The 26,017-nt window shown below is 42.8% G+C and overlaps 1 long non-coding RNA gene across 1 annotated transcript; it reads left to right on the top strand.

Annotated features, from left to right (window-relative positions):
- Positions 1 to 7,688: 7,688 nt before the first annotated feature.
- LOC121628862 lies at positions 7,689 to 19,230 on the top strand. The gene is made up of 3 exons (XR_006008291.1): positions 7,689 to 7,701; positions 12,915 to 12,916; positions 18,933 to 19,230. It is a non-coding gene; the product is annotated as an uncharacterized LOC121628862 (long non-coding RNA).
- The last annotated feature ends 6,787 nt before the right edge of the window (positions 19,231 to 26,017 follow it).

Below are 26,017 nucleotides of genomic sequence, written 5' to 3'. Positions count from 1 at the left end.
CCAGCAGAAGAGTAGGATGGGTCAGATCAGATATTCTGGAACCATCCCATGTTTGGCTTGTGGAAACAAAGAAAAAAGTGCACCGAGCATCCTGTTCCAACCCAGACCCGTTGGTGGTAACAGGGCTATAGTGCCTCCTTTGTGTCCCGAGTCTTCCCCAGCGCCTCCATCTACTGAGACGTGCCTGGAAAACTTCTCCAGGGACACATCCTTACCAATTCAGCTTTATTTGTGTAATTAGGAATTGGGATTAGCCGTCGTTAGCGGAGATCTTCTAGCCCCAGCTATTAAGCAATCATCCCAGCTAAAAAGTGGTCCCCACCACAATCTACAGTCAGAGAATAACTGACTGTAAAGCTGCAAAGCATCCACATGTTCTGTTAACAGCCTGGCTAAAAATGTAAAATATATGTAAGATAGAATTCCCCAAAACAGAGCCAGCCTTCTGGAAAAGTTTGTTCTTTGTTTTTTTCTTCTTTTTTTACAGATTAAAGGACTGGGTCCAGAAAAAAGCCATAACTGGTCCGTACATTTATCTTTCGTTGACTCGACCAACTTAATGCTGTCCTTACAGGTCTCCCTTAAAAAGTCAGTCAATCCTGCTGTTAGTTTACAAAGACCTGAATGGTTTAGGACCAGAATGCATTCAGGATCTTCTGGTTGGTTATGAAGCAACCGGATTCCTCAGCTCATCAGAGTCAGGTCTACTTTCTGTTTCCAGAGTCAGAACTAAACGTGGAGAGGCAGCGTTCAGCTTTATGCTCCTCACATGTGGAACAAACTCCCAGAAACCTGCAGGTCTGCTGAAACAGTTTTTATACTGTTTATCTTCACACCATAACTTTATTTCTTACATTTTATCTTTTGTCTAGTTTGCAATCTCTTAAATATTTCTTAAGCTTGTTTCTGAACCTTGCTGTCAGGCTTTGTATGTTTTAAAACACAAGAGCTGGGTATGTTAACACATTATTCTCGTGCTAAGAACATAATTAATTAATGCCGTAATTTTTTTTTTTTTTTTTTTTTTTTTTTTGCATGCAAGTTTTATTTGTTTTGTTTTTTTCCTGCTACTGGCTCTGAACCAGAGAAACCTCATACAGAGGCTGCATCCAGGCCTCTTCCTCCATGTCTGGTCCTGCTGCAGCAGTGATGATGGAATCGGAAGAGAGCGGCTTTATTAACACGAAGAGACCTTTTCTGTCTGGATCTTAAGAAAGAAGAAAAAGAACCAACATTTCTCTTTGTCTGTCTAAACCCATGCAGATGGGAGAACATGGTGCTTTCTGGACAGAAACTGCTCTCAGAAGACAATGAGAAACAATAATTATTTCTTTATTTTTTTAATAAATGCAGTTATAATTTGGGCCAGACAGTAAAGATAAGACAGTTTCTGATTTTTTTTTTTTTTTTTTTTTTTTTTTTTTAACTTGTCCTGTCCAGCATCATAGCAGCAACATGATAATCTGCCAAGGGGAGGCCTATGGGTAAGGCTCCTCTTAATAATCTGATTAATTTGTTTATTTATTTACCCTTTTTTAAATTAACCATGAAAGGGAAAGAAGAAAGGAGACAAAAACATCACAGACAGAAGGAAATGACCCTTCAATCCACACCATCACCAGACAACAAACTGTTACACCTGTACATGAACACACCAGAAAATTTCCTACAACTTTTACAAAAAAAAACTGAGCTACTAGTCAATAAGAATTTTTAAATAATAACCAGATCAAAAAGACATATCATGAAAGTAGCATAACAGCGACCAGATACTAACTCACAGGAAAAATAAAAAAAAAGAATTATCTCTTAGTATAAAAACCCACTGGACAACTCAGTGACTGTGTCAGCATGCAGAGCATGAGGAAGAGGAGTGATCAGTGATGAAGAGTGGTGAGTGAGATCGTGCAAATGCGACCACGCCTCCACGGAGGCCAGAGGCAGACCAGGGCCAGAGGCCCGGGCCCTCAGCAGCAGACCCGGAGCACCAACCCAAGCCACCCCACCACGAAGACGACTCCAGCCCCACCCGAAGGGTGACTGTTTATGTAGTGTGTGTTGTTTGCAATTAAAATTGAGGGGCAGTGACCGCAATGAGCCAGGAGCCTGGCCACCTAAGTGGCCCCGCCCGACATGCATCACATGACACGCCCCCCAGGTGTTGTTTGTGTGTTGTGTTTCTTGTGTTTTGGTGTCTCGGTGCAATTAAAACTGAGAGGCGAGTCGCCATGAGGTGCATCCAAGGAGACCACTGAATGGCCCCCTCCGCTCCACCCCGCATGGCGTGCACACCTCCCAACTCCCTACGTGTGTGTGTGTGTGTGTGTGTGTGTGTGTGAGAGAGAGAGAGAGAGAGAGAGAGACAGAGAGCAGGAAATAAGAGGGGTCCGGGGAGGGAAGCAAACTTCCCTCTGGATGTTGAGCCTCTAGTGGCATTAGGCACCCCCGCTCCCCAGGAGGTTCCCCAGGGCAAGACAGGCCAGGAGAGGCCGGGCCATACAGGGACCACAGCCAATGGGCCACCATCGACCACAGAAGGTACCCACCCCCCCACATGCCTAACGGGGAATGAGAGGATGGGGACAGCGGCAAAGCCCAGACCAATGGCACACCACCCCCAGGCCAGCCCAGGTCCCCCCCACAAGTGCACTTAACCCCGCCCCAACCACACACAGAAACACATGCACACACCTATTTCCTTGCACACTCCCGCTCATCCTAACACATACATTCTTCCTCACCCCCACCCACACAATATAAACACTCACACAGCATACAACCCTCCCACTCTCACTCCCCAGCCCCCCATCCCTCCCACCATGCCCTGTGGGAGACATCCCCGGCGGACCCCCTATCACCTCCCACCCAGGTGCGGCCGACTGGGCATCCCCCAAGATCAGCAGCCCCTCATCAGTGCAGCCGCCCCAGTTTCCGGCCCCCAGGGCAACCACCTCCCCTACCCGCCCCCGGCGGCACCCCGGGGAAGAGGGGTGTGAGGTGTCCCCGTTGTCCTCCTCCTCCCTGCTTATGACTGTTTGTGGTGAGTGTGGTTTTTGCAAGTAAAACCGGGGCACTGCCCCCCACTCCCATCCTCCATGCACCACATGACACGCCCCCCAGAAGTTGTTTGTGTGTTGTGTTGGTGTTTTGATGTCTAAGTGTAATTTAAACCGAGAGGTGAGTCGCCACAGGGTGCAGCTAAGGAAGCCACTTGGGTGCATTCTTTTAAAGGAAAGAGACATTTTGCATGTAACAATGTGATCAACCGTGATTAATCGCAACATGTCATGCGATTAATCGTGATTTAAATTTTTAATCGTTGCCCAGCAGCAATATAGAGAAAACTACTTATTTTCATTTTATTGGTATAATACAATTGTACACTTTTATTTTGAAAAAAGGAAATGTAATCCTCTTTTCCCTGCTTTATTTTCCCCGTTCTTATGGTCATGTTGTGTGATAATGACCTTTTAATTTGGTAAGAGTAATATTAGTCCAGCCTTCCAACTGAGTCATTCACTAGTTTAGCAGTTGTTTGCATTCTGAAAAGGAATGAGACAGGCTGTAGACGGCCCGAGCCGAACTTTATGGGTCATCTTGTGAAAGGGAACGCGAGCTAGAGGGCTGTGTCCATTGCTGGGCTTGTGCTGAAACCTCATCTTGGCTAGGTTTGTTTCTAATGATTAAGAAAACTGTAAATCGGATTCCTGGATACCGGATGTTCTCTGGATGGAGATGGTGAGCCTGTACCTGGAACTGAGCCGAACTCTCGTCTGAAGATCCTCGTTCTCAAGGGTTAGCCAACAAAGTGGTAACAACTCAAAACAAGGAAGGAAAAACTGAACTAGAAGACAAACATTGAGCTCAGGGACTGAGGTTTGCTTTTGTTTGCTGGCTTATGGTTATTGTTGTTAAATTAGTAAATGTTTATTTCATTCTTCTATTTTTTCTACAAATAATCATTATTTTTGCTTCTCTCTTGCCTCTAGCCATTTCATTCCACACTCACTTTAGTTTTCATTGTACTCCTAATGAACCCAGTGACTGGCCGAGTTGCATAATCATAACCTATTTAACGTTAGCCAGGGGTTACACACACATATATATATATAAATATACACACACACACACACACACACACACACACATATATATATATATATATAAATATATATAGAAGTGACAGTTAAAGCATGTTAAAATTTATTTTGATACTAATCAAGGAATTACTTAGGTGTGCTACTTATTTCATTAACATTCTTACTCTATTATTTATATTAAATCTGTTATCTATAAGCTCATACGCTTACTAACAGCGTGCTAGTGTGATGAAGCTGTGAGATGGTACACTTAAGGGAAATTTCTGGGTCAACTGGAGTCTGGAGGAAATCCCCTCTTGTCTGTCCTTGGTCTTTTTGTTGCTGCTTTTCAGAAAACATGTGTGACTCTACTCCAGCAACTGCAGCATGAGTCAGCAAAAACTGTATATAGCAAGAGGAGGAGCGTATATAAGGGTTCAGGGGCCGATAGCTGAGGCGGGCATGTCAGGGACAGGTAAGACAAACCCAGAGCTCTGTCAGCATGTTCTCATACATAGTTTGTCATCTATGCTCCATCCCAACGAACACGTAGGAGAAGAACACTGATGAGCACTGCTTTGAGGAACGGCATGTCCAGTTGGCCATAAAGGTGTGTATCACTTGGTTTTCAGGAGTCAAGCAATCTCCCCATGAATTAGAGTACATTTTAAATCTAAGCACAACAGCCAAAACCAGATAAGCTAAAACCGCACGCATTTACTGTTTATCACAGCTGCTACAAGGTGAGTGGGAGACTACACCTGGACAGGTGGCATCCACCACAGGGACCGTAGAGCTGAGGAAGAAAGACAGACCCTCATGGTCTTTGCTAGGGTCACTTTACAGTCAATGAAACGTCCGTGTTTTTAGGCTGTGAGGAAAGTGGAAAACCCAGAGAAAACTTGTGTTTATGAATAAACTGATGCATGAAGAAATCCCATGATCCCACATGTATCAGCTAAAGAAACCTCAGCATCCTCATCCTCATCCTCATCCTCACCTCGTGTTGGCCAGTTAATCTTGTCCAGGACCATCTGGCAGAAAATTAGTCACTAAACAGAAAATAGTTTAACCCTCAAACAGTTGGACGGGCCACAGTTTTGGTGACAACTGCATCACATCTGCCGGGAATTTTCCAAGAGGGTTCTTCAACATTGCGAGATGAGGCCGTTTTTATTTCTTCTTTTTTCCAACTAAAACTTAAAAACAAAGTAAATATTTGTTACAAAACACAAACAAAAAAAGAAGCTTTTTACCAAGTTTGAAAGGGGTTTTGGAAGAAGTCATCGCTAAGTAACAACCTAAATACTGCCACTCTGCATAATATTACACATTACGTTATATTACAATATCACTTACACTACACATCATAATATACAATATACAAAGCTTTCAACAGATATCATCATTAGCTTCATGGCTTTTAAATATCTCATCTTTTAGCTTTTGTTTGAATTTTCCTTTTGATTGACATGTTTTCGTATCCTCACTACAGCTGATCCAGAGCTGAACTCCTCTTGTAGAAACCATGAAGTTTAGCATTTGTTCTCACAGCTGGTTGTTCAACATGTATGTTTGATTTTTACTACTATAAAATAAAAATATCAACCATATAAAACACCAAGTAGAAAAAGTACAATCAAGCGAGGGGAAAGGAGCGTGTGCATCAGGTGAGCTGATTCCCCTGCAGATCAGATAGAGAGAAGTGACGATGGGCCCCTGGAGACGGCAAACAGCTTAGTTTCTCTCCTCTTCATCATCACCCGGCACCTGTGCAGCTGTGTGAGCATGGCAGGGCGTGGGGAGGAGTGGTGGCCGGTGATTACATTACTCCATAAGCCCGTCTCGCTCTACTACTACAGTCTACGGTCTCGCTGGAAAGGAGTGGAGGGACCTTTACAACAGGAGGCTGGAGAAATATGCAAATTGGATCAAATTTTAAAAAATGGTCCTCAGTTTGAATGCCACACAGCCCCAAATCAACCTCTCACTTTCCATTCTCCACCCCACCAGCATGAAACTCTGCTCTGCTGGTAAACAACTTCACAATCCGGAGGGAGACAGCAGGAATATGAAGTCTCATCCAGCTCTGATTTAGCTGTCAGAAGCAAACAATGGATTTATGGTTGTTAGTTCATTAAATTACATCTGAAAGCTCGAAGAGTTCAATATGTTAGATATCTACAACCCCAATTCTGGAAGCAGCTGAGATGTTGTGTAAAATGTAGATAAAACCAGAATCTAATCATCTATATTTTATCCCCAGCAGAAGATCACCAACATATCAGAGGATGAAACAGACGTTTCACCATGAGATGAAAATATGAGCTGATAGTGAATCTGAAAGTTGGAACAGGAGCAACGAAAGGCTGGAAAAGTACCTGGTACAAACCAGAAACACCTGGAGGAGCATTGGACAACTAACCAGGTTACCTGGCAACAGGTCAGTAACATGACTGGTATAAAAGGAGCATTTCAGAGAGGCAGAGTCTCTCAGATGGAAAGATGGACAGAGCTTCACCAATCTGAGACAAACTGGATCTAAAACTGTGGAACAGTTTCAGAAAAACGTTCCTCAGACTTTGAAGATCCTCCATCTACAGTGTAGAATATCATCAGAAGATTCAGAGAATCAGGAGGAATCTGTGTGCACCACAACATCTAATCCCATACAGACAACAAAGCAAAAATCCAGTAACCAAGGACCTGGACTGTTGAGCAGCTTGAATCCTGCATCAGACCAGAACGGGACAACAGTCCTCTCCTAAAACTTACCTGGAGCATATTTTCTGCTGTTCTTTCACTTCTATCACACAGAGTCAGGATTAGGAGTTAGGAGCACATAGTACATGGCTAAGCTTATTTATAGTTAAAGCAAAAAAAGCCCCTTCCTGGGTGGCCACCTTACCACAGTGGAGGGGTTTGCACCTCCCAGTGACACTAGGACCTATGTTGTTGGGGGTGTAGTGCCCCTGGTAGGGTGTCTAGGTAAGGGACTGGACAAAGTCCGGCTCAACAGGCTCCTATGATAGAAGGACACTTTGAAGTTTCCCTTTCCCGGATGTGGGTCACCGGGGAGCCCCACTGGAGCCTGGTTTGGTGGTGTGGCATGGAGGCAAGTGCCTGATGGCCTTTGAATTAGAATATCATCATAACATTCAGAGAATCAAAAGGATTCTCTGTGTGCTGGGACAAGGCTGGATGCTGGTGATCCTCTACTGATTCTCTACTGGAAACCACTGCATGGACTCAGGAAGACATCCAGACTTCCAGAAACCACCGTCTGTGAACACAGTTCACCCTGAAACCCACTAATGCAGGTTAAAGCTCCATCATGCAGAGAAGAAGCCAGATGTGAACAGGATCCAGAACCAGCTTCTTCCATCTTCTCTGGACCAAAGCTCATTTAAAATGGTCTGAGGCAAAGTGGAAACCTGGATGAAGATGTGAACTAGTTTGTGGAAAGCATGGACGGCGTGTCCTGCAGACTAAAGAGGAGAGGGAGCATCCAGCTTGTTATCAGTGGACAGGTGAAAAGCTGCATCTCTGATGGGATGAGGCTGCATTAGTGTCTATGGTGTGGGCAGCTTCCACATCTGTGAAGCTCCATCAATGCTGAAAAGTACATGGAGGTTTTAGAGCAACATCTGCTCCCATCCAGACAACGTGCTGAGCATCACTCTGGAACTACTTTTTCCAGACTCAACTTTCTTTCTTCCAATTAAGATTCATAGCAAAAAGTGAAAGAAAGCATCACACTGCCACTGTTCAAATATATAAGTTTCACAGCTGTTTCTGAGTTCATATTACATCTGTAAAGTCGGTGTTGCTGTTAATAACACTTTTGTTTTGTCTTCAACATGCTGATGGTTCACAAAGAGAATTTCCTTTAGTGCTTCTAGTCCCTTTAAGGGTGGGGATGGCTCTCTAGCACATTGTAACAGCACTGGAAGCACAAACATCAGACAATTCACTATCATTAACTAAATATAATCCCCATAAACTGTTAAGCCTCTGCTTATAGTGTTTATTATTTCTACATTATCTGTTATTGTAGTAATTACCATTATGTGCTTATTATCCCATATAATGTCCTTATAAGTGCCACTTTAGATGAAGTGATGCTGATGTTTTAATCTCCAACCCCGTAGTTATCAAGTAATGTACTAAATAAAACTAATTACTTAGTTTTGCTGTTTTTTTTTAACCTAGATAACAATTCACTGAGGACACAAACTGATTCTAAATTTCACACATACTACAAATAAAAGATGTTTGTAATTACCATTGTGTCACTCATTGGTTTAACCCTGTAATGCCTCACCCAAGAAATAATGCAGAAGAAATTCTAATCACCTAATCTGAACCTTTTCTTGGACTCTTGGAAATTTGCATATATTTGCAGTACGTCATCGTGGGATATGTCAGAACCATTGCAGTGCTACAGGTGTCCACCAGGGGGCAGGATGCTGGGTAAAGTGATGCAGAAGGTCTCAGAAACTGTTTCACTCTGAGCTTCTGCTGTAAAATAATTTAGCAACTGTGAATTATTTCTGTCGGTATGCATTTCTTATTCAGTGTTTCCATGAAAACCTTATTCAGATACATTTCTATTATCATTTCAATCGATCCTTTAAATGAACAACTTAACACAGAAACACAACAAACACATAAAACCAGAACATTATGACACTTTGTCTGCTCCCCTTTCTACTTTCACATAATGGTTTGAGCCAAGTGTTCCTAACATGTGATTGTCTGCCTGGTGTGTCCATCACACTCAAGGTGTGCCTGATAAAGTTCCTGCTCTTCTGGTTCATTTCGGAGGCACATCTGCAGGATCACACTCATCTCTGAACCTCCTCCTTCCTCATCCTCTGCATGCTGACTCAGCACTGAGGTGTCCAGTGGGTTTATACACTAAGAGATGCTTTGGTTCAAGTGTGTTTCTGGTTCTTTGGTTGTTGTTGTGATCCATGTTGTTGTTGCTGTCTTGGTTATTTTTTAGGAACTCCTGATGATTGTCTGCTTAGTTTACCAGTAAAAGCTGTAGGAAATTCTCTGTTGTGTTTCTGTGCAGGTGTAGCAGCTGGTTGCTGTTAGGTTTTTAATTGAAGCTCGTTGCTTCTATCTACTGGATCTTTGTCTCCTCTTCCTTCTTCCTACTTTCCTTTTTACTTCGCTTCATTATTTTCCTTTTTTTTTCCTGTCCCCTCCGTTCAGGTCCAGCTAAATTACATAAATTCCACAATTCAAAATCAATAAATAAGATAAAATATATTTAAACATTATCAAGAGGAGCCTTATACCCATAAAGCTCCTCTTGGGAAAGCAAATAAAAGAAAAAAGTTGACACGTCTCTAACCAATCTTTTAGAACTGGTTAAAATGATTGGAAGTTGTTTTTACAGTCCTGTACGTTCCACTGGTGACTACATTTTTTACTTTTGTGTTAGAGCATTTATTTAAAGGTCCCATATTATGCAAAATTCACTTTTTAATGGTTTTGGAACAGTCATACTGGTCCCCCCGCATGTGTAGGAGACCCGTAAGTGTGAAACTCTTTCAGGCGCTCTCTCTCCCCCCTGCTCCACCTCTAGGGAAGTAAGCGCTGAAATGAGCTTGTTTGAAAGCGTGTACGTTATGACGTCATAAGGGACAATAACCACTCCCCACAGAGCGATGGCCCCGTCTACCGGCTCTCAAAGCCCGCCCTCTAAAAATCACCTAGCGCCTAGTGTTTTTCCCTCTTCGGCAACCCTCGTTAGCGGACATGGCTAAGCGACAGAAGCACTGTTCTGTTTGTGGCTGCATAAATGAACACGAAAACGTTTTTTTACTTCCATCCACTGAACCCACGAGGACTGAGTGGATTAATTTTATTTTTGGAGGAAATGTACCCGGAAAACTTCCAAAGGTTTTGCATGTCTGTGGCCAGCATTTCAAAGAGGACTGTTTCCACAACATGGGTGCATGGAAAGCAGGCTTCGCCAACCGTTTGAAGCTGAAGCCAGGTTCAATACCAACTGTCCGTGACACAGCTGGAGAGGTAAGAGCAGTACTGTTAGTCTTCTTGCTCGAACTTCTTCAGGAATGGGTTCCGGTGTTCCGGCGTTTGTTTATCCTTCACTACGCTGTAATCAGCGTCTAGTAACCGCTAAGGCCTAACCTGTCAATCACCTCATGACGGGCGATGCGATGGGCGGAGCCAACAGCTGAGCTGCTCCACCAGGGTTCCGCCCACCATAAACGGCACATTTCTGAAGCTGCTAAAAAGAGGGAGGTGAAGAGAAGCCGCTGCACTCAAACTGAGGGTCGATTTGTCCATACCATGGCGGAAATATTTCATTTAGATATTAATGAATGGTCTCAGATTGGGAATAAAGTGTATAATATGGGACCTTTAATTAGCTGCAATCAGGGTGTGAAGAGGATTTTAAGTTATATAGTAAAAAAAAAAGTGCCCTACCCACAGGAGATTTTTGTTTCTTTAGTTCTACATAAGACCTCTGTGATCAACGGTTGGTCTGAGACCTCCATCTTTCTTCCTTAACAAATCCCACTGGAGAAACAGATGGAAGCCTTCAGCTGCAACATCTTTACGGCTTTATATTGAGCTCATAGAGACACAGGGACCTCCATGCAGTCACTATGGCAACCAGTACACATTTATGGGGATGGCTAGTTGCTACTTCATTGAAGCAGAAAACGTCACTTCCATGTCCAAACAAAATGGCGGTATAATGGTACAGCGCTGTGTCCCGTGTTGTACTAAGAGAAATCAGGTCAATAAAATGATACCTTACTACCGCCTTTCTCTGGATGAAAACGAGAAGAGGAGATGGGTTAAACTGATACGGTAAGTTTGATCTGTAATCATGAAAAATAAACTTAAGTGTTGGCAAGCGCTAGCAGCTATCATTAGCTAGCTAGCATTTTAGGCTCTTATTTGGGCTAAATGATAACCTAGATAACGTTACCCATTAATGTAACGACTTCTATTTGTTGATCGCCACTTAGTTCTTTTTTATTTTTATTCCAGGCGTAAAGGTTTCACTCCAAACCACAACTCAAGGGTCTGTGGATGGCATTTTCCACATGGCAAAGCAGCCGGGCCGACACAGTTTGCCCGGCATGGGGGAAAGGCCTTCCTGACCACACCAGCCATCCAACCAAATGCAAAAAGAAAATGCTCCCTGTGACTGTAGAGGACGAAGGAACAGCTGAACTCTGACACTGCTTAAAAGACCCCTGGTACTTCAAGTGTTTTGGTGCTAGAAATTGAGAATGAGGGGCCGGTTGTTCAAACGTAATCCTAGCAGATTTCGGTTATCGGACTGGATCAAATCTTGAAAATGCGTTGTTCAAAACGGAAATCGAGGTCCGAAATCCACTTGGATCACGTAATCCAATCCTGGTTGTTATCCAGATAAAACCCTCAGTTTGGGTTGTTCAAAACTTTTGAATAGAATCAGGATAACTTTGATCCAAAATAACAGGATTATCCTGATCCCAACAGAGGGCAGGATTACACGGTGGATTTCAGAAAGAAACTGTGGTACAACCCGGTGGTTCTTCCACCTGCTGCTCTTCACATGGCGGCAGCAAACACTGATCTACATGCTGGAAATCCGGATCACATGACCCTGAAAAACAGGATTTTGGATCAGGATCCTATTTTGCTTTGAACAACCGGGATAAAAGTAAGCCGGATTATGTGATCCGCCGTCCTGAAAAAATGGATTACGAAATCCGGATAGCTTTTATCCGGATTAAATCTTTTGAACAACCGGCCTGAAATTCTTAGAAAAGAAAATGACAAACTGAAGAAAGAATTGGAGAAACAAACATTTTCATTTAGTCAGCTTTCTTCCCTCCCTGACAAAGTCAACTGTTACACTGGCTTGCCAGATGCTGCCACAGTCTTCGTTTTGGAGGCCCTTCTTTCTAAATTTGTTCTCCGGTATCACTTTGATTGGAATGTTCAAAAAATGCCCCTAATTGATCAGTTGCTCTTGACTTTGATGAAGCTCAGACTGAGTTGTGGTGTCCTAGACCTTTCTACAAAGTTTAACTGCTCCAACAGCTAGAAGCAGGTGACATGGTAATGGCTGACAAGGGCTTCACTATTCGTGAGATTTTGCCTGCTGATGTTTCACTGGCCAATATCCCATCAAAAGTTTGGATGTGGTGCATCGGTCAAATTTCTGTCACAAACATCAGTAATCAGAAAAAACAACAACAATTAGATCCATACAAGTCACCAGTGCTCACTGACATACATACGTTTGTCTACACTACATTACAGGTTGATGTCTGATTTGCAGTGGTTTAAATCCGAGGATATGTCACACTGAATTCACCTCTATATAAAGTAGGGTGTAGTTTGTTTATGCTACACATTTAAATATAGGTGGAAAGCTATAGAGGAGCCCCAGTACAGGCCTGATAGCAGCCAGAAAGTTGCATCTGCATCTGAAAGATCCTGATAATCCCTGGATGAAATGTACTTTTAAGATTTGGAAAGATGTAAAGAGCTGAATTTAAGGAAGGCCGAAATGATGCTGAGATGGTGCAGCGTTTTTACCTAGCTGTAAGGATACGAGATTTCAAGGAGGGACCCTGAAGGGCCGTACTTCTTTTTTCACATTTAACCACAAGGGGAAGTTAGCAGATTTCCAAACTCTTTAAGCAAAATATGGTTTAAATAATCAATACTTCTTTAAGTATCTACAGGTGAGAAACAGATAATGAAATTGAAGGCAGATGCTGAGAAAAAGGAAAGTAGAATTATAAATATATTTCAAACAGACTATGGTTTGGAAAACCGTTGCAGAAGTTTATCAAGCAAACAAATCTACTAGTACCCTTCTATGTTAAAAAGAAATGGGAAAAAGAAACTGGCTCAGTAGTGGAGGATTGGGAATTGATATGTAAAATGCAAAATAAAAAACCACCTGTTCAACCAATTGGACAGAATTTGGTTGGAAAAATATAATTTGTTATTTTACTACCCCAGCCCCAAAGAAACACCAAAGTAGAGGAACTGGTTGCTGGAGGTCATGTGGCAGTCCAGAAGCTACCTGGAAAGCTGCACACAATGTCTAGAAAATGTTTTCATACACAAATCCTCCTGATTTCCTGTATTTATACCTGGGCTTGGAAATTCCTGATGTAACTACTTCATCAGATAAATATTGAGAATTATATTAATAGCAGCCAAGAAAGCCCCAACGAGAAAATGGCTCCAAGTAGATGTACCAGGAATCCAGGATCTGAACAACACTGTTCACCAGATATTTGTCATGAAGAAGCTGACAATGTTTTTCCGGCTTCAAAGGGTTAAATTTAACCAGATTTAAGAAAAGATTTTGTTTATAATAAGCACCACTAGAGAGGTAGTTAGAAGATATTAAGATTGCACCACTGTTTATATTTCTTCCTTTTATATATATTTTTTTTTTTTGGGGGGGGGGGTTAATGGCACAGATAATGACTTGGGATGTTCATAATATAGAAAGGCTGCTTATGATAAAAGCAATGTTTACACAAGTTCTGTCCTACTGGATTGTTGTATTGATCCCAATGTGAATGATGCAAGAACATCAAAAATAAATAAATAAAGTTAAAATCATTAAAGACAAATAAGAGATACAAAAACAAACAAACAAACAAAAACTAGGGTGTGCTGGGATATCTTGAACTTTTGCTCATTTGTAACTGATTTATTGTTCATGTGACGTTTCTGATGAAGCAGGATATGAAGGTCAGACCTGAAGCGGTTCTGGAGCAAGAATCCAACCCAGACCTGTAAAACGGTCAAGCTGAGCCAAAGATGACCATGCCCATTCTCTGTGCTCCTGGCTGACAGGTGCTTTAATTCCAGCTGAAATAAAGATGATGGTGAACTGAACCGATTTTGAACGTTTATACACCATATGAGAGTTTACAGAATGACGATTTATATCTGAATAGACGTGCTTTTATTAATTCTTTTATTCATGAGCATCATTTTACATCTATTTGTGTGGTAGGTGACATGAATGCTGACATTTCAGATAGCCAGTCTGTGTTTGCTAAGCATATGTTACAGTTCTGTGAAGATAACCATTTTATTCTGTCCAGTCAGTTATTGTTACCAGATGACAGTTATACCTTCATAAGTGAAGCATGGCATACGACGTCATGGCTTGACCATTGCATTAGCTCTGCTTATGCACATGCTGTTCTGAAATCTATGGAAATTCTGTATGAGTATTCCATGTCAGATCATGTACCGTTTGTTATGCTGCTGGATACAAATAGTCTTCCTGAGTTGATACACAGAGTAAATGATGGCTGCAAGCTTTCAAAGGATGATCTTTTGTCATATTGTATGAATACAGGCTATCTCCTGCCCTGTTTAACCTGTACATGGATGAGTTGTCCAATCAACTAAACAACTGTAGAACTGGATGTGTGATTGGTAAGAGTCTGGTGAATCATTTCATGTACGCTGATGATGCGGTCATACTTTCCCCGAGCAGTGCTGGTTTTCAGCAGCTGCTGAATGTTTGTTCTGACTATGGACTAAAGTATGATGTGAAATATAACGCAAAAAAGAGTGTTGTACTAATTTGTCGGACCAAAGGGGACAAAGAACTGTGCTTCCCTGATTTCTACTTGCCTGAACAAAAGTTAAGTGTCTGTTCTAAAGTTAAATATCTGGGTCACTTCATCACAGATCAGCTCTGTGATGATGATGATGACGATGATGATATATCGACAGTGTCCAATCTGTATGCCCAAGCTAATATTTTGGCTCGGAAATTTCACATGTGTTCAGACAATGTAAAAATCCAACTCTTCAGAAATGACTGTCCACCTCTGTACACTGCCCCATTGTGGTGTAAATATGAGAAAGCAGGTCTACAGAAGCTTAAAGTTGCTTACAATGATGCATTAAGGGTTCTACTCAAGAAGCCCAGGTCCAGCAGTGCCAGTTTTTTGTTCTCTCACGCTCGTGTCAGTACCTTTCAGGCACTAATGAGAAATTTGATGTATAGATTTGTCGCTTGAATAACTCTGAAAACAGCCTTGTCCTGATGCTGGTGAATCCTAGTTTTAGTTCAGTACGTTACCAGTCTTCTCTGTGGAAACACTGGTATAAGTGTCTTTTAGAACTGTTGTTGTTGTTGTTGTGTTTGTTTGATGTTTCTTTTTATGGATCTTGAGTCTGACAAATAAAGATGATGATGATGATGATATGGATCCAAGTGAGAACACCACCTCGCATTTCTCCTGTCAGCAGAATCGTTCATTTACAACTCTCTACAAGCCAAGTTCAGGTTGTAGTACAGAAAGAAAACGTAGGGTCATGGTAATGGCAAGACAGAAATCATGACTTATTCTTTTATTATATACTAACCTTGGGATGTGGAAGCTGCAATCTCAGACACTTTCTTGGCTGTGATTTCCTCCATTTTGGGAGTCGCGGCCTCTTCCATAAACACTTAACATCCGTGTGGGTGCAGTTCTTCTCAGCCCAGATGAGGAGAGCTTCTACATGATGGCACTCGGCCTTCCCGATAGCACAAACGCAAGTACTTGCTAGGTGGTGCTAACAAGCTAGGTAACGTCCTTAGCTGCCAAACCTGTACTGGGCTTGTAAGACATTTCCACCATACCACAGGAACTTATTCTAACATCGCTAAGTAAACAATAGTTAACGTTACACACAATGAAAAGTTAGCTTGATGTCTGATGCCCTGATGTTAGCTACTTACTCACCTCAACCTCAAAATTCTTCCCATTGAAGCCTGTACTTTCCCCTCCAGACTTCCACCTGCCAGCACACTAACATTTACATCTCGGTTTGAGTTGTAGGAGTTCAGACCCTTTTTCACTGATATTGGAAAGTCGACAAAATACGATGTCACTGAGAAACGTGACCCGTTTCATGGCTACAGCCATTACGCTTGTATTTACCGCTGTGCGTTGGACACGGAAGTGATGTCGTGACGTCCCACCAGCCACCCCCACACTCACATGTAGAATGTCAGCTGGTTTTAATGTTACCAAATTCATTAAATGTGCTTTTATAAATGTGGGGCCACATGATGTACCAAAAATGACTCATTGGGAATTATGTTTGCGTTACCTGAACTGATTGGATTCCACATGTTTTTATGATTAATGATATTTAAATGGTGTCAGATCGTCGTTGTTTAAAGATTTATTACTAAACAAATGACTGCATGCTTACACCAAAAATAACGTCCCCTCTTTTTACTGCATTTTTTCATATTTATGTAATAATCCTGCTCAGACAGTAGTACATGAAGCGTTTTAAAAATTAACCCTCAGGTTGACCAAAGCACCACAGGTGACAGACTAAGCTGAAAAGACAATGGATGCTGTGGTACCGATAAGCAGGAGCACCTTGAGCAAACAGAAAACTCCATGGAGAAACACTACTGTGCTCACCAGCCTAAAGAGGGAATGCAGGAAAGCTGAACATAAGTGGAGGAAAACAAAACTTCAAATTCAAAATGAGCTGTACAAACAAAGCCAGCGTAATTCTAATGAGCTGTGTGAGGCCAGAGAGCTGCATTTATCTGGAATGATTAACAAGAACGTCAACAATTCTGTTTGCTATGATGCAAAAGCAAATCCTCTGATGCAGCTCAGCCCAGAACTCCTTTCCACAGACATAAAACCAATTTGCCAACTTTAGCCGAAAAATTACATTTAGGCAAAATATTAATTCCACACAGTCAGACAAGAAAACTAGTCTGTGTCTAAAACCTGGAAATAATTCTGATGTTCTGATTACTATTCCATAAAAAGTTTCTATTTTATTTTTACAGTTTTCTTTTAAAAAGAACAGTTAATAAAATAAAAGCTGACAATTCCCCAAAATACCCTATATGCCGAGGTAACAAAAAGGGGTTAAAACATGCCAAACAAAAATAAGCCACATGCAACAAAAACACTGCAAATATTAACATTAACTAATATTAACTGGGGCTGCATCCACCGTAGTAATCAGTCTGGGATTCAACTCTTGGACTGGAGTGTAAGAGTGAATTATCAGTAACAATCGTCTACCTGCGGATGGACAGGAGGAGAAGACAGGAATCCAAATGGAGACAAAACAGCAGGGTATCCACACACCCCGTAGCGTAGGACAGGATAATCCCCGTGCCTACAAGAGAGAACACACAACCCCCTTTATCACCCGGGTTACCATTCTGTCTGCCCGCAGAGCAAATGCCGTCTAACAGTAGCTACACCCCGTCACGTGGGGAGGGAGAGAGAAGAAACCAGGAATACTGCAGCAGGTCTGGATGAACTGCCCTGGCACCAAACTCAGTTACCAAGCAGTACACCGCCCAGGTGGAACTGCATTCAACACGGCCTGGACAGCCGCAACGCTGTGGAGAAACAATCAGATGTAACTACCCAAGGACTACCACAGCCCCACCAGAGAAGGAAAGACACCATGGCACTTACGACTGCAGGGGAGGTAATGTTGACACTGGCACACAACCTGCCAGCATACAGCGCCTACTGCAGGGACAACACCTGCCGAGGATAAAGGCTTCTACTCCACCCAGCAATCGGTGCTAAATGTGCTACAGAAAATCCCACTCCACTACATTATGTCAGTTTAATAGAGTCGATTTAAAAGTTTGGCATCTGAAATGAACTTTTTAAATGACATCTTGATAAATTTCAGTCCGGCTTCCAACTTCCGACTTCGGTGCAGGGGGCGCTGCTCTTGTGGCGACCGGCAGCTGGCGTTTGGGCTCCATGTGTGTTGTTTGATTTTTAGTGTTTTTAGTGACTTTTTAGCATTTTATTTTGGTGTCTTAAGTTTATGAGTTAACAGAGTCAGCTTCCTTAGAAGGTACTCTGTCAAAATGGAGATTCTACGTTTTTTATTGTTAATGTTTGTTATAGACTTTGTATGGAGCCATACAACTACTTATTCACGGGAGACGCTCCTGGGATTGCGCTGGAGTTATCTGGCCGTGAACAATCCCACATATTCCGATCCGGATTTTAACCCTGCTGAGGCTCTATCTGATGGGACAAAAGTGAATTCTGCAAGGCCACGTCACCCAAAGAAAAGGGGAAAGAAGGGTGACGTGCGTCAGCGTATCAGAAAGCTTCAAAGTAAGAAACGTATTCCTCTGCCTTCCATGATCCTGGCTAATGTTCAGTCTCTCAGGAATAAGACTGACGAATTGCAATGGGATGGACTCCACTTACAGGAATACAGAGACGCCTGTCTTTTGGCGTTCACTGAGACTTGGCTTACTGATGAGGAAAGCGACTCTTCCTTACAAATTACCGGCTTTGGGGCTCCTGTTCGTTTGGATCGGGTCAGCGCGGTGACCGGCAAATCCCAGGGAGGTGGAGTTTGTCTTTACGTCAATCGTAGCTGGTGCAGTAATGTCACTGTGCGCGAGCGGCTGTGTCATACCGACATTGAACTCCTGTCTGTGTCTGTAAGGCCATTCTACCTTCCAAGGGAATTTCCACAAATATTCATCACTGTTGTTTACATTCATCCTAAGGCTGACGTCAGAGCGGCCGCGGATATCATCTTTGAAGTGTCTCACAACTTCCAGTCCATTTCTTCGGATGCTCCCCACTTTATCTTGGGTGATTTTAATAACTGTAATCTTAAGAAATCACTGAATCACCTTTATCAATATGTCACCTGCCACACTCGCCATAACAGAACCCTGGATCTATGTTACGGTCCTATTAAGGAGGCGTATAAATCTGTGGCGGGTCCTGCGTTGGGATCTTCAGACCATAATACTGTTCACCTTTTACCTGCCTATAGATCTGTGTTGACAAGAGAAAAGTCTTGTGTGAAGCAAGTCAAAGTTTGGACAGATGATAGTTCTCTTGCTCTACAAGGGTGCTTTGACTGTACCGATTGGTCCGTCTTCCAGGAGAGCTCTTCTGATCTGGATGAACTGACTGATGTGGTGTGCAGTTATATTTCGTTTTGTAAAGACTCTGTGATTCCTTCTAGAGTTATTAAGATATTCCCGAACAATAAACCATGGCTTTCCAAGGACATTAAGGACATGATTCTGAAGAGGAAAAAAGCTTTCAGAGAGGGGGACTTACTTGCTGAAAGGGAATGGAAAAAGGCAGCGAGAACAGAAATACACAAGTCTAAACTTGATGTTAAAGAGGTGGCTAACCAGCTGAGGCATACTAAGGCAAAGAGCCCTGGAAATGATCATATCTGTGGGAAGGTGTTAAAATTATGTGCAGACCAGCTAAGTGTGATTTTTCATTATATCTTCCTGCAATCTTTAAAGCTGCAAAAGGTTCCCAAGATCTGGAAACATTCTGTAATTGTTCCTGTGCCTAAGTTCAGCTCCCCTGTTGTTTTAAATTATTTTAGACCTGTAGAGCTGACTTCTCTTCTTATGAAATCTTTTGAAAGAATTATTAAGAAAGAAGTTTTATCCCAGGTAGAAAAGTACCTTGATCCATTCCAGTTTGCATACAGGGCGGGTAGAGGCATGGAGGATGCTGTGGTTACCCTTTTACATTTGTTGTTAAAACACCTGGAAGGCACCAAAACTCACGCCAGAGTTTTGTTTGTGGATTTTTCATCCGCATTTAACACTTTGCAACCCTGTTTATTGGTTGAAAGGCTTACTGATTTTAAGATTCATCCTAACTTGACTGGCTGGATTTTAGATTTTCTTACTAACATGTCCCAGTGTGTGAAGGTGAATGGCACGTTTTCTAATGTGCTCCCGTCTTCCACAGGTTCTCCACAGGGTTGTTGTCTTTCTCCTCTTCTATACATTCTGTACACTGACGAGTGTCGCAGTAATGTTAATAACAGATATATTTTAAAGTTTGCTGACGACTCGGCCATCGTTAGCCTTCTTGAGGAAGGTGAGACAGCACATGGGCAGATCGTGGATGATTTTGTGAGCTGGTGTGAAAACTCCTCCCTCCATATAAATGTGTCCAAAACCAAAGATATGGTTATTGATTTTAGAAAGTCTCCGTCAAACCCCCCGTCTACTTTTATTAAAGCAGCTGCCGTTGAAGAGGTAGACAGTTATAAATACTTGGGTGTGGTCTTTGACAACAAATTATGTTTTAAGTCTCACATTGACTTAACCTCAAAAAAGGTTCACAAGAGGTTATTCTTTTTAAGAAAGATGAGGTCTTTTAACGTTTGCACTAAAATGTTGTCTCTTTTTTACAAAAGTGTAATTGAATCGGTTTTATCCTTTTGTATTATTGCTGGTTCAGGAGCCTAAGTTTGGCAGATAAAAACCGCTTAGGTCGTCTAGTCAAAGCTGCTGGCAAAGTCTCTGGATCCCAGCAGGAGGGTCTTTTGGCCATTTTTAATAAAAATGTGTTGAGGAAAGCTCGTTCTATATTAGACTGCCCGAACCACCCTCTCCAGAATGAGTTCATTTTATTACCTTCTGGCCGTCGCTTCAAGGCCACTTTGGGGAGGACAAAGAGACTTAAAGTGTCATTTGTCCCTACTGCTGTTCAATTACTTAACAGTAATGGCCTAAGGTGACAGAGTTGTTTTATTTAGTTTTTAGCTGTGACTCTATTTAACTTATTTTAAGCTCATTTAATGTTTTTTAAGCTCATCTAATGTTTTGAATTGTGAGAATCTCTCTTTTTGATATATGCCTTCGGTTCTGATTTTGTTTGCTGATGTTTTGTTGTGATGTCTGTCCTATGTGTGTGTTTTGGCTGCGAAATCAATTTCCCTTTGGGGACAATAAAGAAATTGAATTGATTGAATTGAATTGAATTGAATTGAATCCACAGTCCTGAAACAGCTCTGGCCAAAGTGGTTACAGTCCTGGTTCTGGTCTAGTGTCAGTCCTGGTTCTGGTCTAGTACCAGTCCTGGTTCTGGTCTAGTATCAGTCCTGGTTCTGGTCTAGTATCAGTCCTGGTTCTGTTGGATCTCAGTGCTGCATTTGATACTGTAGATCACAGAATCCTGTTGCACAGGCTGGAAAACTGGATTAGACTTTCTGGAGCGGTCCTTAACTGGTTCAGGTCCTATTTAGAAGGCCGGAGTTACTTTGTTACAATCGGCAGCTATAAATCCGAATGAGTGGCCATGATTTGTGGATGCCCCCAGGGGTCAGTCCTTGGACCTCTTCTGTTCAACTTGTATATGCTCCCTTTGGGTAAAATATTACAGAACTACAGCATTAATTATCGAAGTTATGCAGATGATACACAACTTTATGTGTCTCTGTCACCAGATGACTGCAGTCCAATAGACTTAATGTGTCAGTGTCTGGAGCAAATAAACACCTGGATGAAGGAGAATTTCCTACAATTAAATGAAGACAAAACTGAGATTATTCTGTTTGGTAGCAAAGAGAAAAGGGTCAGCATTGGAAAACACCTGGAGACTCGGGCTCTTAAAACCACCGACCAAGTTGGTAACCTTGGAGTGTTGATAGACTCAGACCTGACTTTCAGCAGCCACATCAAAGCTTCACTAAGAAGCTTTTTACCATCAACAGAATTAAAAGTTTAGTCTCCCAGTAAGACCAGTAGAAAGTCCTCTGTGCATCCATCTCCAGTAGACTGGATTACTGTACTGGTCTTTAACAAGACTTCCTTAAAAACATCTGCAGCTCATCCAGATGCTGCTGGAGTTTTAACCAGGACTAAGAGATCTGAACACATCACACCAGTTATAACATCTTTACACTGGTTTCCAGTTTATACTGGTTTTTACATCCCAGAACAGTTTAGACCCAGAATACATTTTTTTCTTACTTTTTTAGGATAGAAACAGTTTGATTTCCTAAGCTATATCGTGGTTAAAACAGCAGGATTGAAACACATTAAATCTTGGTCAACCTTCAGAAATGCCCTGGATGACAGGGGTCTGTGATCTGTTGCATGTGGGACAGACAATGATCAGTCACACAAGCTGCGACCTGATGAGCTGTGCGATGGCAGGGACGCTCAGCTCCTGACAGCAGGCTGACAGTGGTGGGAAATATACAGACTCAGGTACACTGAAACACAAGCCTGTCTTCTTCCAGAGCATGGTTCATTTATAACAGTTAACAGGGATTTTACACATCTGGATCATGAGATCATTACCTGATTTCCACCAGCAGAGAAAAAACAACCAGTATACTGGCTGCATTCTCTTCTTAAGACCATCCTCTGGAAACCCTAGAGATGGTTGTGAATGGAAACCCTAGTAAATACTCAGACCAACAACCATGCCACGTTTGAAGCCTCTTAAACCCCCTTTCTTCCTCATTCTGATGCTCAGTTTGAACTTTAGCAAGTCGTCTCCACCATGTCTACATAGCTACATGCTGCCCTGTGATTGGCTGGTTAGGCTTTACTGTAAACGGAAAGTTGAACAGATGGAGCTGATATAATAGATGGGGAGTTTATAGTGTGTACAACATGCATTTTAAACCTATTTCTCAAATTAAAAGAAACAGCAACAAAAAGCTAACAATCTGCTTTATCATCTGATTTAACTCAGTTCCTCTACTGACAGTGAGACAGCAATTAGAGCAGAAAAGCAGGATGACTACTTTTGTCTTAGTTTTTACTCTTTTCTGCTTCTGTTGGTTGTTTTCAACACTGCGTGGCTAACAACTAGGACAGGCATGTAAACTCTGGTCCTCAAGAGCTGTTGTTCTGCAGGTTTTATATGTTTCCCTGCTCCAACACACCTGATTTAAATCAAATGGATCCAACAGCTCATTGTCAAGTTCTGCACAGACATCCATTAATTCAGGCATGCTGAAGCAGGGAAACCTGTAAAACCTCCAGGACCGGAGCTGCTAAGGGCTACAAAGTGCTCCCATATCCTCAACCTTCCTGGTTTAGGCCATGACTCCATTCTTCTGGTCTACCAGTGACTGTGTGTTGCTTTGTCCTGCAATGTGGATGTATTACCATCCATCCATCCATCCATCCATCCATCCATCCATCCATCCATCCATCCATCCATCATCCATCTATCCATCCATCCACTCACTCATCCACTCACTCATCAAGCCATCATCCATCCATCCAGCTATCCATCCATCCACTCACTCATCCATCCACTCACTCATCCACCCATCCATCCATCCATCCATCCATCCATCCATCCATCCATCCATCCACTCACTCATCCATCCATCCACTCACTCACTCATCCATCCATCCATCCATCCATCCATCCATCCATCCATCCATCCACTCACTCACTCACTCACTCACTCACTCACTCACTCACTCACTCACTCACTCACTCACTCACTCACTCACTCACCCATCCATCCATCCATCCATCCATCCATCCATCCATCCACTCACTCACTCACTCACCCATCCATCCATCCATCCATCCACTCACTCACCCATCCATCCACTCACTCACTCACTCACTCACTCACTCACTCACTCACTCACTCACTCACTCACTCACTCACTCACTCACCCATCCATCCATCCATCCATCCATCCATCCATCCACTCACTCATCCATCCATCCATCCATCCATCCATCCATCCATCCATCCGTCCACTCACTCATCCATCCATCCATCCATCCATCCATCCATCCATCCACTCACTCATCCATTCATCCACTCACTCACTCATCCATCCATCCATCCATCCATCCATCCATCCATCATCCATCTATCCATCCACTCACTCATCCATCCACTTACTCCTCCATCCATGCACCCATCCTTCCATCCATCCATCCATCCATCATCCATCTATCCATCCACTCACTCATCCATCCACTTACTCCTCCATCCATGCACCCATCCTTCCATCCATCCACTCACTCACTCACTCACCCATCCATCCATCCATCCATCCACTCACTCATCCATCCATCCACTCACTCACTCATCCATCCATCCACCCATCCATCCATCCATCCATCCATCCATCCACTCACTCATCCATTCATCCATCCATCCACTCACTCATCCATCCATCCATCCATCCATCCATCCACTCACTCATCCATTCATCCACTCACTCACTCACCCATCCATCCATCCATCCATCCATCCATCCACTCACTCATCCATCCATCCACTCACTCACTCATCCATCCATCCATCCATCCATCCATCCATCCATCCATCCATCCACTCACTCATCCATCCATCCCTCCATCCATCCATCCATCCATCCATCCATCCATCCACTCACTCATCCATCCATCCATCCATCCATCCACTCACTCATCCATCCATCCATCCATCCATCCATCCACTCACTCATCCATCCATCCATCCATCCATCCATCCATCCATCCATCCATCCAGACCTCTATCTCTTCAGCCACTTAGTCCACCTCATCTGGCTCCTGTGGATGTGGATCTCCTCCTGGATGACTGAGCTACCCTCACCTATGGAAACCACAGCTGGTGACCATAGGTGAGGATCAGTCAGCCAGTTTGTCAGTTTTTTAGATCCACGTGTAGAAATGATGTCTGTTTTTCTTGAATCCCTCATCTCAAGACGTCTCAGCTTTAATAGCACAGAGAGCTGGAAGTCACACATCATGAAACGGAAGTTCTCAACAGCAGTGGATAACATGTTTACCCGAGGATGTCTGAGCATCTGTCAGTTCTCCATGTCACCCGGTGCCATGCTGGCATTTCTGACAGTCACTCCGTGTTGCCTTTTAGGATGTGTGGCTTTTTGTCTTTAGCATGCTTGAGCGTTTGTGAAGGAATGTGTGCTGTCACTCTAAGAGAAAAATGGAAAAGGACAAAATGAGAGAAATCAAAATGTCAAGCTGGAGGGTCATAATGAAACATGACAGGGAATCCTGTCTCCTTAGCACGGAGGGGTGCAGATGCCATGATCATAATAAATGGGTTCTCTGACCCTGAAGAAATATTCCTCCTCAGACTAAATGACATTTCATCTTCCTGCAGGTTGTCTTGACACACATGACATTTGATAACATTCCCATTTTCTGTTTAAATGTTTCTGTTTCAAATATGGACACTTCAAAGTAAACAGTGCATCAGCGGCAGCTTGCTCAGGAGGCTTCTCTGTAGTCAGTTTGCCTCTGTAGACGACAACCTGCACATCAAGTCATGCTCAAGGCTAAAGTTGAGGCAACACCCACTGACCTGCTCATCATACCTCGACCAACATATCCAGCTCTGCAGCCCGGGTGGATCAGATCACTCACGTGGTCATGGGCTGCTCTGTGATGACACCACCTCTGACTGAGGCTGTCACCACCCCGTCTCCCAGGACGCCTCTGCTGGGACACATCTGTCAATAAGACATGGACACTGTGAAGACTAACACACACACACAAACACAACACACACACACACACACACACACACACACACACACACACACACACACACACACACACACACATAAAGAATATGGAAACACACATTTCATACCTTTTTGTAGTCAGAGACAAGGATTCTGAGCCTGTAAATGCCAAGTATTTATTTAAGTTTTCATTTACTGAATGCATGTTTCTCTCCTTGGTAATGACTTGTATCTATACTGACATTTAGAAGAGCTCCAATGGTGTGATCAGGAGTTTGAGCAACAGAAAGACAAATATGTACATTCAGCAGCTGCTTTATAAGAACCATCTGTTCAGTTGCTTGATCCATCCTGATGAAGAGGATGTCCTGGTTCTTGAGTGTGAACCTGATGAAGAAGACGACCCATTACTATGAGGCGAACATAATTGAGAGGACGACCCAATACCAGAAGGTAAACCTGATGAAGAGGATGGATTTTTTTAATAGATTTGAGTGCATGCATGCAGAGAGTATATCTTAGGCTGTGTCTGAATGTCCTCCCTGCTCCCTACATAGTGCCTTATATAGGAGTCACGCCATTTTGTCGTAGTGTCCGAATGTCCAGAGAGAAAAAAGTAGGGCAC

The sequence above is a fragment of the Melanotaenia boesemani genome, chromosome 18 (genome assembly GCF_017639745.1).
Source record: "Melanotaenia boesemani isolate fMelBoe1 chromosome 18, fMelBoe1.pri, whole genome shotgun sequence".
Lineage (NCBI taxonomy): Eukaryota > Metazoa > Chordata > Actinopteri > Atheriniformes > Melanotaeniidae > Melanotaenia > Melanotaenia boesemani.
Note: the sequence above shows the minus strand (reverse complement) of the source record. Positions and strands in the feature narration are given on the sequence as shown.